General features: G+C 38.9%; 1 protein-coding gene and 1 pseudogene across 46 annotated transcripts in view; one reads left to right on the plus strand and one right to left on the minus strand.

The window, feature by feature from the left end:
• The window catches only part of LOC101437883 (KH domain-containing, RNA-binding, signal transduction-associated protein 1 pseudogene), a 102,269-nt pseudogene extending 94,069 nt beyond the window's left edge, over positions 1-8,200 (minus strand).
• DTNA (dystrobrevin alpha) overlaps positions 1-14,573 on the plus strand; it is a 418,043-nt gene that overhangs the window by 205,334 nt on the left and 198,136 nt on the right. The gene's annotated exons all lie outside the window — the stretch shown is intronic.

Raw genomic sequence — 14,573 nt, forward strand, 5'->3', positions numbered from 1 at the left:
GTACTTGACCTCTCTGAGCCCGTTTCCCTATCTAAAAATATATGTCTAATTCATTGTGAAGACTATGAAAGAATAACCATGAAACAACCAAGCACAGTTCCTGGTATATAGTAAGTGCCTAGCAAACAGTAGCCAATATGATAGCCCCAACTCTGGCCTCAAATTACAGTCAGTGTTGGCAGAGTTGGCAGCCCATCAACTGCAGGACAGACTCAGTGTTCTGTATTCCTTAGCTGTCTTAATACAGGCACAACTGTCTTCTTGGGTCTCACAGCCTGCCTTTGATCCTCATCAGTTGACCTTTGCTAAAAATGAGTATTTTTCCTCCTCTGAGCCAGTGCTCTCAACGCAGGTTCTTCTGCCTAGACTTTCCTCCCACTGATACCTTTCTCCAAATCTCCTTCTCCGACATGCACCAATCCAATCTTCAGTGATTTACAATATCCTAGTCATCTTTCACTAGCTATCACATCTGTTGCTGTTATTGTTTTAGTGAAGCCATTGATGAAATCCTCCTGGTTCAATGATTATCAGTCCTATCTCTGAATTCACATAATTCTTTGGGCCATTTCAAGGAGCTCAGACAACAGAAAGAAAAGCCACTGCCGTTCTATCACTCTCAGCATCGTGTTGTAATTTCTCATGTTATATGTCTGTTTTCTTTGAATTGTGTTTTCATCAAGGACAGGTGCCAGGTCTTTTTTCATCTGTGAGTCTTCTCTACCAATCTTAGAGCCATCTTCCTTTTTGGTTTTGAATGATGTATGGAGGTTCATATTCTGAGATTTGCTTTAGTGCTTTTAGTGAGCTGAAGATTACAACACTCTATCAAGTCATCTTAAGCAATAGGAGAGCTCCATTAGGGGAAACATGATCTTATTTACACAATAGGACAATGCCTCAAATTAGCTTTTATTTTCCCTATTATTCGGGTACAGAAGTTTGGATTCAAAGAGTTTGGGTAAGTTGCCAATGTCATATTTCTGGTAAGAGGCAGAACTAAAATATTGTCCTGCCTTCCCATTGCAGCAAACTGCCACTCTAAAAGAGCTTTCCACCTTAATCCTGTCAGAATGTGTATGAGAGTGTGCTAGAATTTCCCATTTAAAATATTTCCTGAGCAGTGAGCAAATCTTTTTCTTGTTGGGAATTAAGCTTATGTTTAGGTTGATGCTAAATTAACACTATTACAGCTCAAGAAGACTTTTTAAGATGTAGTACCTTGTGGTTCTCACATGTTAATGCAAAACCGTCATTTATTGATGTGAGCTTAAGTCTGGAAATGTCATGTCTAAAGACATAGAATGTATACTTTCAGGGCTAAATATTATCTAGAATCACCATCAGATCTTTTGCAAAGGCATGGGTTTCTATCTCCCTTCCTTTTTCCTCCTTAAGAACATTTATGAAGATGTTTATGATAAATTATGAAAGGGTTTGTTTAGGTCACAAAATAGTAATTTCCCTAGACATAAGAAAGCATATAAATGTGTTCTGAATTTTTTTGACATCACACTACTCAGTTACAATGTATAAGAATAATAATTGATATGAATAAACCTCAAAAGTTCAGAGAGAGATTTGACTTTATTTTACTTGCAAAAGTCAGTGTCCAAAGAGAAGAGTTCCTTCCTTCTGTGAAAAATTCTAATGATATTCAGGCAGCATTTATACCTAAAATGATAATTCATACATTTGTTCTTTAAATATATGTTTCACATCTCTTATGTTACCTGGCACTGTGCTAGGAATGTGAAAGTTTGAGATAAATAAGGTTTAATTATTCCAAGTAATAGTCAATTTAGATTTGCCTCAGATCATGTCTCTGGATCAAATAATTTAAGCACCAGAAAAAGTATTTTACATCATCTAACCCAGACCTCCTAATTTTACATTTGAGGAAATCAAGGGCCAGAGATGTTAAGACCACCCCCCATAATTAGCAGCAAAGTCGTATCTAAGATTAGAGTGTCCAGCCACCTCAGCTTTGCTCCACCACACCACAAACAAGTCAATACTATAATCTTTGTTTTTATCCCGCCCCGCCCCCACCAGTTAAAGCTTTCAGATCTGAGGAGAGAAGACTGAGAAAACAAGGTTGAAATTAGTTTTATTCTTAATACTAATAGTTTTATTAATAATACATTCTTAATACATTCACTGTTCATCAAGTAGTTGTTGAACATTAACCAAATACCAGGTACTTTTCTAGGGGCCAGATACAAGGGCAAGCAAACACAAAAGAATCTTTCAGGCCCAATCCCTCTTGCCGTCTTATGTGCATCTGTATGTGTGTGTAGAACCTCAACATACATGACCTAAAGTGTCCTTTAAATAGGAATACCAAAGCAATCCAAGCAAAAAAGAGGCATAATGTGGTGCTAGCAATACCAGGTAAGGTGAATGCCAAGTAGTCACTTTTCAAATTTAAAATAGAGCATTCCATAATCACCTTATGTAATATGACAAAATGATATATATCTATGTCTTTGGTCCACTATTGTTATATGAATAACTTGTTTTCTACCTATTAACAGTTTGCTAAACATTCAAGAAATGTGTTTTAGGTTGCTAAAAGCTGCTAGGAACAATATACCAGAAATGGGTTGGCTTTTATTGTAGGAAGTTATTAGCTTAAAAGCTTACTGTTCTGAGGCAGTGACAGTGTCCAAATCAAGGCACTATTAGAGATGCTGTCTCACTCAGCTGCAGCTGTGGACAATGAGGCACATGGCAGGATCTGCTCATCTCTCTCTCTCAGGCCTTCTTGCTTTCTGCTTCTGGCTAAAGTGACTTCCTCTTAGCTTCTGGCTCCTGGGCCCTTTTCTCTCAGCTTCTAGGTTCCTCTCTGCCTCTGCAGCATTTTTCTGTTACTGTGGCTTTTTATTCCTCTGTTTATAAAGGACTCCAGTAAGAACTCCAGTAAGAAGATTAAGACCCACCCTGGGTCATGTCCTGCTGAAATGATCTAATCAAAAGGAAGGTCCCTTAACTGAATCTAATCTAAAGGTCCCATCTGCAATACGTTTACATGCAAAGAATAGATTAGTTTTAAGAATAGGATTTTCTGATGTCCATGAAAGCTTCAAACTGCCACAAAATTCAAAAAAAGTATTTTTAAAAATATGAGTAGCATATCTGCACCATTTTCCATGTCTACCTTTGAGTTAGATAAAAATAATTTATAAAAATAAGATTTTTTTTCACATTTCCAGATTATAAGTCCCTGACATGTTGAATCATGTAGCATTTTTGATTGCCCTTCATTTCCCCAGAAAAGTTTGCAGATTGCTATTTGCCTTTACATTAGTGTAACTTTAGAGACTCTGACCATCACAAGAATGATGGAACAGTATTTTCCTATCAAAACCTAAGACTTATGATAGGTTTACAAAAATTCATAGTAATGTGTTTTCATATTAGTGTGTTCATATTAGTGACTTGACTTTTAAATCTGTATAGTTTACTTTTGCAAAATCTTAACCGTGAAGCCGATAGTTTCAAATCACCAAAGCAGATAAATACTGTAGCTGTTAATTCTGCCAATTCCTTACAATTATTTAACACTGGATTAGAAATTTCAGTAAACTGTATTTATGCATGTGTATAAATACTGGCAGCATTTTTCTTCCATTCCCACTTTGATGGATAAGTAAGGTGGCTATCTTTTTCTAAGTACAGATTTTGATTATTTCATCATTCCTACCTAATGTATATAAACAGCCCTATATTTTCACATTGTTTCCTTCTGAAGTTAAATTTCTTCCTAGGGTAGTAACTTCCACAGAAGGCACAGAGGCGGGGGAGAAGGGGCAGGGTAAAGGAAGAGTTTTAGTGCATTCCAGTTAGGGTCATGTCTTCTCACTCAGCCACAGCAAATGAGCCTCTCATAACCTCATTAAACAGATCCCTGTTTCATATCACAACATATTTAGTCCCCCTCAGTTCATATACCCCCTAAACAGCTCAGGGTGCCACCCTGAGTATGACAGAGATGCCACCACCCAGATCCCTGACATATACCCTGGCATTTTGAATTTCTCCTTTGGCAAGAAACATGTGCAAACTTGGGCAGGCATTATTCAGGCAATATCGATATTACCCTAATATAAAACCTTCTCTTTCTCTCCTGGATTCTCCTTTCCTACAACCCAAGGACTTAAAGGGTCTAAGAAGCAGAACTTGTAAATCTCTATCCTAAATTCCATATTTAACAGGAAATCCTCCATATGATAAAAAGAATTCATTCGAAGTTTTCCATATTCTCCTGCTCTGGGGCTGTTCTGTGTAGGGTTGTCACCTCTAAGTGCAAATGGTTTTCAGTAAAATATTATTAATACACCTTCTGACAGATAGTTGCAGCCCTCAAATTTTTTCTTACCTAATAACAAAAATAATAGTTAAACTCATGATTGCCTTCTCATTAAAATATTCAGAGATTCCCTCTCATCCATACACCTAGAGTTCATGCTTAATGTATACTAACTGCAGTAAGCTCTGGTTGCCTAGTAACCAAAGGAGACATGTCAGAGAGTCTGAAGAATGTAAATGAATAACTGAAACGCTGCCATTAGTTTCAGCTGTGTGACCTAAACCTTCTTTCTGCACTAGCCATCCCTGATGCTTCTAATGGACTGGTGGAACAGTAGCTTTCTCAAAGTAGCTCATTAAATCATAAAAATGAGAACTGGCATTTAACATAATGTCCTTCTCTGTGGTCTGATTAAGGGCTGGAGAATGATGGTGAAAGCAAAGAGACTAGACCCTAAGTTCTTCCAAATGCTTTTTACAGATATGGAATGAAACGTCTGCTAGGACTAACCCTCTCAGACAGCGTGTTTCCCAATGCTTATGATGCCATTTTTTCAGTTTCTTTGGAAAAATATTTAGAGTTTACTCCATTCTTTGATAGTGTCGCCTTTTTTCAAGTTGAAATTTTAAGGATTTGGAAATTTCTCCTGTTTTGGAAAGGCCGTTTTAAAGCAATGTAGTAGCAATGGAAAAAATGAATAGGACAAGAGAACTTTTCACTCAATGATGAAATTAACCAATAAAATTTAACTACCTGAAACTTTCTGAAGAAAACAACACCGACAGCTTGACATGCATTCATACAATGCCATTCTTTTCCTACTGGGATATTTAGTTGTATGCTGGGGTTTTCAAAGGCCTAGAATAAAATACTGCATCTGGCTAAAATGCTTTACTCAAGGTAAAGGGAAGGGGAACAATACTTTTCTATGAAAACCCTAATGAGTCTTCTGTTGAGTCAAAATTAGCATGTATTTTTAAAGGGAAAAAATAGCACATCAAAAAATGTGAGCATTTGAAAGTAATTCAACTTCCTCTCCCATGCCCTGCTATTTATTCACCTTCCCAGATTCATAGACTGGTAAATTTTAAAGAACATCCATGAACGAAAGACCCTTGTGTGCCTTGAAAAAATGAGTTGTTTAATATAGGTATATATCACTACTCCTAACAAAATCATTTGCATGGACTCTGCCCCATATATAAATCATAAGGCAGAAGTAAAATCATCTATCCATGTTTCTTAATTGGTACATAAGCATGCCCATTTCCCTCTAATGTAGTGACTGGAGGCATGTTTTATTGTCATGCTTGGGGTGGGAGAGAACTACTAGCATCTAGTGCAAGGGTTCTTAACAAGGGGTCTGTGAGCTTGAGTTGAAATTCAAAAATACTTTATTCTTGTGGGGACATGTTGGTGCGGGTATGATATATTGATTAAATAATGCACAGTATAGTGTGGACTTAGTAAGGGGTCCATGGTTTTCACCTGACTGGCAAAAGGGTGCGTGGAACAAAACAGATTAAGAACTCCTGATCTAGTGGGTAAGGGTATGAGATGCTGACACGCATCATACAATGAGTGAATGCTCGGAACACTCCCCACGACAGTGAATTATACAGTCCAAAATGTCAGCAGCGTCATGATTGAGAATCCGCTGTAAAATATAAAGAGCTACAGCTACCCTCCCCATTAGGTACTTTCCAAATGTTACCTATTTACCACCTATTGGTTACCTATTAGGCTCCATAGTAGGTACTTTCCAATTGTTTCCTATTTGGTCCTCACCACCATGCCCTTAGGTAGGGACTAATACTATTCAGTTTCAAATGGGGCTCAGAAGGTTCAGGGCCTTCCCAAGATTGTGCAGTCAGCAAGTAGTGGATCCTGAATTTGAAAGTAGATGAGACTCCACAGATCACCTCCTGTCAGGCCCCTGTGCTCCTCTCTTCGTAAAACCCACATCAACAGCCTGCTGTGTCCCTGAAACTCTATGTCTCCAACAGTCCCCTATTAAAAGGCAAAGGCGTCACCTGAGCAGGTGAGCAGCTAGTTAATCAGGGCTCACTTTCCCTCTCCCAGAATCTGCTGTTCAGTAAATTCCCAGGGCTCTAGGGACCTGCACCAGAGGAGATGGCATTGTTAGAAGGAGAGACAAAAGTCTTGGAAAAGGAAATTTCACTTAAAAGTTATTTTATAAAGTCCCTTTTTTGGGAGATAACTTTGGAAGGGAAGAGTGGGTCTCAGGACACGACTTACATATAGAGAAGGCCAAGTTGTGCACCAGAGATCTGAGGATGAAATGCAGAGAGCCTGAGGTAGCAAGTGTTGCAGGAGGCTGGAGAGGTTAACTCCTGTTGGAAATGCCCTCTTGCCTGCTTGTTGCCTGCCCCTCAGTGAATCTGAGCTACAGAAGGAGCAAGGACAGCAGTTAGACATGGGCAGTGAAGACCCCCAACTCCCACCCCAGGAAATGTTAATAATAGCAAAACAGAAAGCCTACAGTTCACTTTAGCAACCACTTGCAAAACAGAACCCCATCACATATAGCATGTGAAGGGAAAACAAGAAAACATATTTTCAAAGAGATGCTTCTTGATGCCTAATTCCTCTGACCTACTCCTACACATGATCTAGCATCTGCTTCTTTTTATCATTTGAGAGGTAGCAAGCAGAGCCCAGCTACCTTTTCAGGCTCTTCTTGGGCCTTGCCTCTCCACTCAACCTGTGCCCCAACACAGAACCATTTGCCACCATTCTTCTGATGGATCAACCTTTTCATTTATGGTGGTGGATCTCTTTTTAAAGTGAAGAGACCCTTCCCAGAAAGTCACCCAGCAGATGTTCCTTTATATCTTGTCAGCATCACTGGCAAGGGGAATACAACGGCAGTGATTTACCTTTTCTTGAAACCTATGGTGGAGAAACATGGACAACTGAAAAAATTCAGTGATCTGCCAGCAATGACTAGTTCTTTATTTTTTAAGATTTATTTTTATTTATTTCTCTCCCTTCCCCGCCTCCCCCAGTTGTCTGCTCTCTGTGTCCATTCGCTGTATGTTCTTCTGTGACTGCTTCTATCTTTATCAGTGGCACCGGGAATCTGTGTTTCTTTTTGTTGCGTCATCTTGCTGTGTCAGCTCTCCATGTGTGCGGCGCCATTCTTGGCACTCCTTGTGCACATCAGCACTGCGCATGGGCCAGCTCCACACGGGTCGAGGAGGCCCAGGGTTTGAACCACGGACCTCCCATGTGGTGGGCGAACGCCCTATCCATTGGGCCAAGTCCACTTCCCAATGACTAGTTCTTTTTTTAAAAATTTTTTTGGTCTTTATTTGATTTTTTAATGTTACATTCAAAAAATATGAGGTCAATGACTAGTTCTTTATTTCTCCACTCACCTCCCACCTCTTTTCCCCATTCCTCACTCTGAGCTAGTAACCTTCGTCCTACTTCATTGAGAATATAGAAACCTAAAAATCCTCTCACCGTTCCATTCCTGAAGGAAGGTTTCTTTTCAGTTACTGCTCTATTTCTATGCTCCCCATACAAATCCAAGTTTCTAAAATAAAAATAAAAATTCATGGCTGACTCTGCCCCTACCTGTCACTCTTCTCACTCTCCTGTCTCTGCCATTCTACTAAAATGCTTCTTCTTAAGGTCATCATTTTCTACATATTCCAAAGCCAGGGAATGCTTTTTCCATTCTCATCTTAGGCAACTTCTCAGCAGCTTTCCATTGAAAGACGACCCCTTTTTTCCCGAAAAACCCCTTTGTCTTGGCTGCCCTAGAGGCATACAAGAGTTTCCTCTCACCTCCCTAGCCCCCTGTCTCAATGTGAAGTCTTGGGCATGCTTCTCTGCCTGTGCTTTCTCTTCTTTACCCATGGCTTTAATAATCCTCTCTACATACAACTCTCACAGTGTGTCTCCATGCAAGCCTTCTGACCAGGGCTTCAGGCTTCTATAGAAAACAGGCTATGTGATGTAGCCACTTGACTGTCCCAGAGACATCTCACATTAAACCCTTTCCCTCATTCGTCCCTCACCTATCCCCACCCTTCCTCAGCAAGCTCCTGCACCTGGCTTCTGCCTTGTAGTAAGCAGCACCTCCATTTATTCCAGAATGCTGATAGATCTTCTTTATACCTTCTTCTCATTTGTCCCCCAACATTCAATCTATGACCTTTTCTTGTCAATTCTATTTCCAAAATATATTTCATATATATCTACTTCTCACTGTCTCCGTTGTCAGCATTCTAGTCCACCTCATCTGTTAGCCTCCAGACTACACTTCTTCTATCCATTCTCCACACCATAGCTAGTGTCCTTTAAAAATGGAGTTTGGATTATTGTCACTACCATGTTTTCAGTCCTTCAGAAGCCTCCCACTGCATGTAGAATAAGTTTCAGGATCCCTAATTTGGCTTACAAAACCTTGGTCCCTGCCAACTTCTCCAGTTTCATGCCACGACTCTCTCCAACCACATGGGTCTTCTTGCAATCCTTGAACGCATCAGGCTCTCTCGCCCTTGGGGACTCCACATGTGCTCTTCCCATTGCCTGAAACACCTTCTCTTCATTCTTCACAGGTATCAGCTCAAATGTCACTTTGTCAGAGATGTCTGAGATACCACTGAGATGGCTTCGCTCAGCATAGCATGCCTTATGCCCCATTCCAAGCATGGCTGTAAACTTAATTACCCACTGAGAAGCTGGGACCAGTGAGCAATCATTTCATAAACTTTATTAATAATTTAGTGATAGCAAAGATATTACAAGTCAAAATATTTAAAATATGTCACCAGCACAAGTATTCCTTAGACTGGCTGTTCTCCTCCTGGACTGCCATATTTTAGGACCTGCTTACCCCACAACTTCCCTTTGGCCTGGGCTTTATGCCTCATCACCCAAACTCCCTAGCTCTAGTCCCCAGACCCTTCCTCAATTCATTTAATAAACACTCACAATTTCAGCTTCCCCACCCATGATGAACCCAGTATTTCTTCTATTATATGGAATGGTTTAGTTTGTCTTCTCTCTGCCTCTCTTTTCCAGACTAGAATATGTATATATAACCAAAAGACCCATTAAAGTTTACTAAAAAAAAAAAAAAAAAAAAAGATGAAATTATGAAGTCTGTAGCTTCCCAGAGAATTTAGAAAAGGCTGCAGTTTAAAAAAATAATAATCCTGGGAAGCAGATGTGGCTCAAGTGACAAGGCCTACCACATGGGAGGACCCAGGTTCAATCCCTGGGGCCTCCTGGTGAAAAAGAAGAGAAAGAATGCCTGTGCAGCGAGCCAGTGCCCAGGTGGCGAGCCGAGTGCCCATGTGATGAGCTGAGTACCCACACGGTGAGCCGAGTGCCCGTGTGATGAGCTGAGTACCCACATGGTGAGCCGAGTGCCCGTGTGATGAGCTGAGTACCCACATGGTGAGCCAAGTGCCCGTGTGGTGAGCTGAGTACCCACATGGTGAGCCGAGTGCCCGTGTGATGAGCTGAGTACCCACACGGTGAGCCAAGTGCCCATGAGCATGCCCGTGTGGCAAGCCAAGTGCCACGCAAGTGTCCACGTGGTAAGCCGAGTGCCTGCGTGAGTGCCCACACCATGAGCCAGTGCTCACACGGTGAGCCAGTGCCTGGGGAAGTGAGTCACGTAGCAAGATGATGATGCAACAAAAAAGAGGTGAAGAGGAGAGTCAAAGTGAAGTGCAGCAGAGACCAGGAATTGAGGTGGCGCAATTGACAGGGAACCTCTCTCTGCATCAGAGGTCTCCAGGATTGAATCCCTAGAGGAGAAAGATGAGAAGACAGAAAGAGAAATAGATACAGAAGATCACACAGCAAATGGACACAGACACCTGAAACAGCAGGGCAGGGAAGAGAAGGGGAGGGGGGTAGAAAGAAGAAAAAGCAATAATCCACTTTAAAATCAACTGACATTTACATATAGACAGATGTGAATAGATAAATATGAAAATGCTAACTGTGGTTGATGGGATCTTAAGTGATTAGAACATATTTTTTTTTACTTTTATTTTTTGATGGGTCTACAATGTTGATCAAAGATATTGTAAAACCTGAAATAGAGAAAATAGTCTTTGTGTTTAGTAGTTTTGTTATTATTACTACAAGTATAATAAATGGGTGGGCAGTCCAAACCATAGGATATGATGCTTAACCTACAGTTTTCTCTCTGCTCAATATGTGCATAAAGAAGCATATAAGTGCATAATTTTGTCTTCACTGGGATGTAGAGAGGACTTACATGTATAATGAATTTGAGTGGCTAATGTCCTCTGAAAATGCTGTTCATCTCTGATGAACAAATTAAAATATTAATGTCTTTTGCTTGATAATTACTTCTAACCCAGAAGTTTGATATTGTATCAGGTAGTCCTTCCTAGTGTCTAACCTGGCCAAAGCATACTGTGAGTCCTTCAACAAAAGTAAAGAACACCTGCTCACCATTATTTATGAGCAGATATCCTTTCAAAGGCTTAAGTGCCTCCCTCCCAGTTTTATATTCCACTTTCCTTCCTGTTTATTGTACAGCATTGTACCTTCTCCAGTTTCTCCATTTCACATTTCACAGTGAGGCTCTAAGCAAAATGTAGTGGCCTCATAAAACATTGACCAGCATGACGTGTGGAGCAAGGCTCATGTATGGGAAACTCTTAAATGCCAGATGGAAGGTCCCTGCTGATGGAGTGGTTGCCAACACAGACACCCAGAAGGATCCAGGGTGCCTGATATCTTTATATGATGGATCAATATCTATAAAATTTGCTTAGCTACTAGATGTTTTCATTCATTCCAATGATGGACTTCAAGTATACAAAATAAAATTTCAAATTCTAGTTTGTTACTTGTCTCAGTTTTTTCCAGACAATTTTCTTAATAGAATGTATTTCATCAGTGTTCTTTTTCTTCTCCCTTCTTGATACTTGTACTATGTGACATCTAAAACTACATATGCTCCTGTTTTCTTCTTTCCCTCAACATACCTTGTATTCTATTCAATGTGTTCTTAATCTATATTTTTCTGTAACAACTTATTTTCCTATAGTTTTTGATGTAAGTTTTCTTTGAACTTGCTTTCTCTTCTAATACCCTTCATTTTTATCAGAGTTGTCATCAGTAATTAACCTTGAATAAGAACCTACAGGAGGCATGACATTGCATTTGCTTCCCCTTCTCTTCTTTTTCTTACCGATGATATACCCATTACTTGATAGATAGTTCTCTCCACCCTCCCCCCACTGAACCCAACACTACTTAATTACTTGTCCCTTCCCAGAGGAATATTACAAAGGAAAGGAGAAACTCAACAACTTCTATCACTTCCCCATCTAATCTTGGGTCACTGAATATGCTCTTAGGGTTTATCAGGCATCCTTCCCTTGAGCTTTAGAATGTATGCTGTTATGATATATTCCAAGTCCCTGAACACAAAGTAAAGGAATCAAGGAAAATACACCTCCTCTGCCAACAACAAATTCTTTCCAAACTTGGGGAACACTGAGTGGGTGGTTTTCTTTTTGCCCTAAATGTTCTGCATAAACTGACCTACTTAAATTATCTGTCTATCCTCAAGTCAGTTAATTATATTCTTTCTCACATAAATATGTTTACAGTTATATTTTCCTTATCCATATTCTTATCTCCGCATCTAGGTTGTAGGCTATTTATATTTCTTTGCCTAAATATAGTACAATATATACTTTTAGAAGGCACATAATTAAAATTTATTGAATTAGAATAAGCCATCTCATTTTAGAATAAGCTACAAAGAAGAGATGAGGACACAATAGTCTCAACTATTCATACTAAGAAAATGAATTCTTTCAAGAGTAGGTCTTAGGGATCTGCCTGTTTCCTAAGAAAGAGATTTTCAGAAATGTCCTTCTTTTTTCCCTCGAGCTGAGAAAAAATATATCCCGTCAAGTGGAGACAGCCTCATGGCTGTGCTAACACACCTGGTTTACAGGATGTAGAGTAGTTACAGACGGAGACCAAACAGGCACTTATTGACTCACCTGACAGTCTACCACGCAAATCAAACAGCTCTTCAGCTCTGCCAACAGCATGCAAGACCATAAAAGAACACAGAGACCATTTAAGACCTCTGCTAAACTTTACATCAGTTGGAGCTCACTAACTTCACGAACATCCTAGCCTCTCAACTGTCCTTGGAATCTTTTTCCATTTTGTCCTCCACAGGAAAGATTTTGGGTTAGAATATTTATTTCTTCCCAGTATCCATTCTGTTGCTATCAGTGGAAAGTGGCTGGAGAGATACTGTCATGTGGACTGTCCCTGACAAAGAAGGCAGTGTCGCCCAGCTCCTAGTAGCTCCCATTCCCAACTTAATCTCTAGAGCACGCTCATGGAGTTTCACAGATGATGCCACACAGGAACTGGGGAGGAACACTTCAAAATGCAGTGCTGTCTGGAGTCAGCATTGTGGAATTTTACCACGCAGAGTGGATTCGCAGTCAGATATCCATTTTCTAGTCTAACACTAGAATAATTATTCTAGGATACAGAGCCCTCTATTTTACCTCGCTGAGTCTGTTTCCTCATCAATAAAATGAGATTCCAGATTAAATTATAGATATGGATCCTTCCTACCAATTCAGAAATTCTGTGCTTAGATTTTCTAACTGGAACTTAATAATTCTTCTCTAGGAATCTATTCTAAGGAAATACTCCAAGTTGTAACCAAAAATTTATGTACAAATATGCATTGCTTTAATAAGATACCTAGAAAAGACTAAATATATATTTAACAATAAGGGATGACAAAATAAGTTTTGATATATACAAATAGAAGAATTATATGGAATATTAAAATAGTATTTTCAAATAATACATAATACCATAGTGTATTTATTTTATGTCTTCTACTAGGTGATGAAGCAGTATTCAAAATTTCCAAGATTTTTAGTTTATAAATTAAAGACGTTCATCAAAATGTTGATATCAGTTACCTCTGATAGTTGAATTCTGAGTGTTTTTAATGTTATTTTGTAAATCTTTCTGAATTTTTCAACTTCTCTACAATGAATGTGTATTGTCTTTATAGTGAATAAATGGAAAATAAATGTAACTTTTTATTAAGTTTAAAAACCAATTATATTTTTCAATAAGGTTGAGTTCAGAATGTAACTGTATAATGATGAATTTTAAAGAGTTGAAAATGCAAAAACAGAAGTTTGAGAATAAATTTCCATAAGCGAGTAGGTTGCAAAATGGTTTGGGATTCACAATAGGTCATTTGTAGGATGTGCAGAAATCAATTTCATAGTGTTATTTAAAATCAGATATTTTTTGTGATGTGTCAACAGTAGAAAAACACAAAGAAATCCTTATTATCTGTAGCACTATTAATACAATTCAAAAGAGGAGTGCATGTTTTGAAGATATCTTAAGAGTAAAGTAGAATATTTTGATAATAGAGTTAAATAAAATTGAGATAGCTTAAAAAACCCTTATTCTCTCATAAGGCATTTTCATGACTAGAATAGATATTAATCTGATTAATATTTTTTAGGTCTGCTGCCCAAAGAGGCCCAAGAAACTATGTGTTTGCAAAAATTGTTCAGTAGATTACAGTCTTTATTTGTTGCTAACTTTTCTTATTGTAATTTAAACCAGGGCACTAGCAATAAAGTACACTAAAAAATAAATAATAATTTTTAAAATGTGGTATGTCAAAAGTTCATTTGCAGAGGTTCATATCGTTTTGCCTTGTTTTAATTTCATCAACAGCAACAGCCAATGTTTTTGTACCCATGCCACTTAATTCAAGCTCATGACCTCTGAGCTTGTTGGGAATTAGGTGCCATCAAGTCTGAAGAGAGGCAGTGAAGCAAATAACCTCATAAATTCCCTCCTACCTCTGTGGAACCAGGGTGTCACATTCTGAAGCCTTGTCACCTATGCTGTCACCAAAACCATTTCTTCCTGGGCAATTGGATTCTTCCTAAGAAATTAAATGGGTCAAATCAGCACAGATTATGTTACAAGTTTTGGTCACTTTGAAAGGCAAATTAATCTTAACATGTGCTAACGGGGATTTAAAATTTAGTGAAACTAAATAATATTTTCATATACAGGTTGCCTTAATATCGGACAAAGGGTGCACCTTTAAATTTGCCAATCATATTAAAGTCTGTGCTAACCTTTAAAGAAGGTCACCTTGATCTGTAACAACTACTGTAAACTGCTCACCAATATACACACTTTTAGCTGC

Source organism: Dasypus novemcinctus, chromosome 16, assembly GCF_030445035.2.
Source record: "Dasypus novemcinctus isolate mDasNov1 chromosome 16, mDasNov1.1.hap2, whole genome shotgun sequence".
Classification (NCBI taxonomy): domain Eukaryota; kingdom Metazoa; phylum Chordata; class Mammalia; order Cingulata; family Dasypodidae; genus Dasypus; species Dasypus novemcinctus.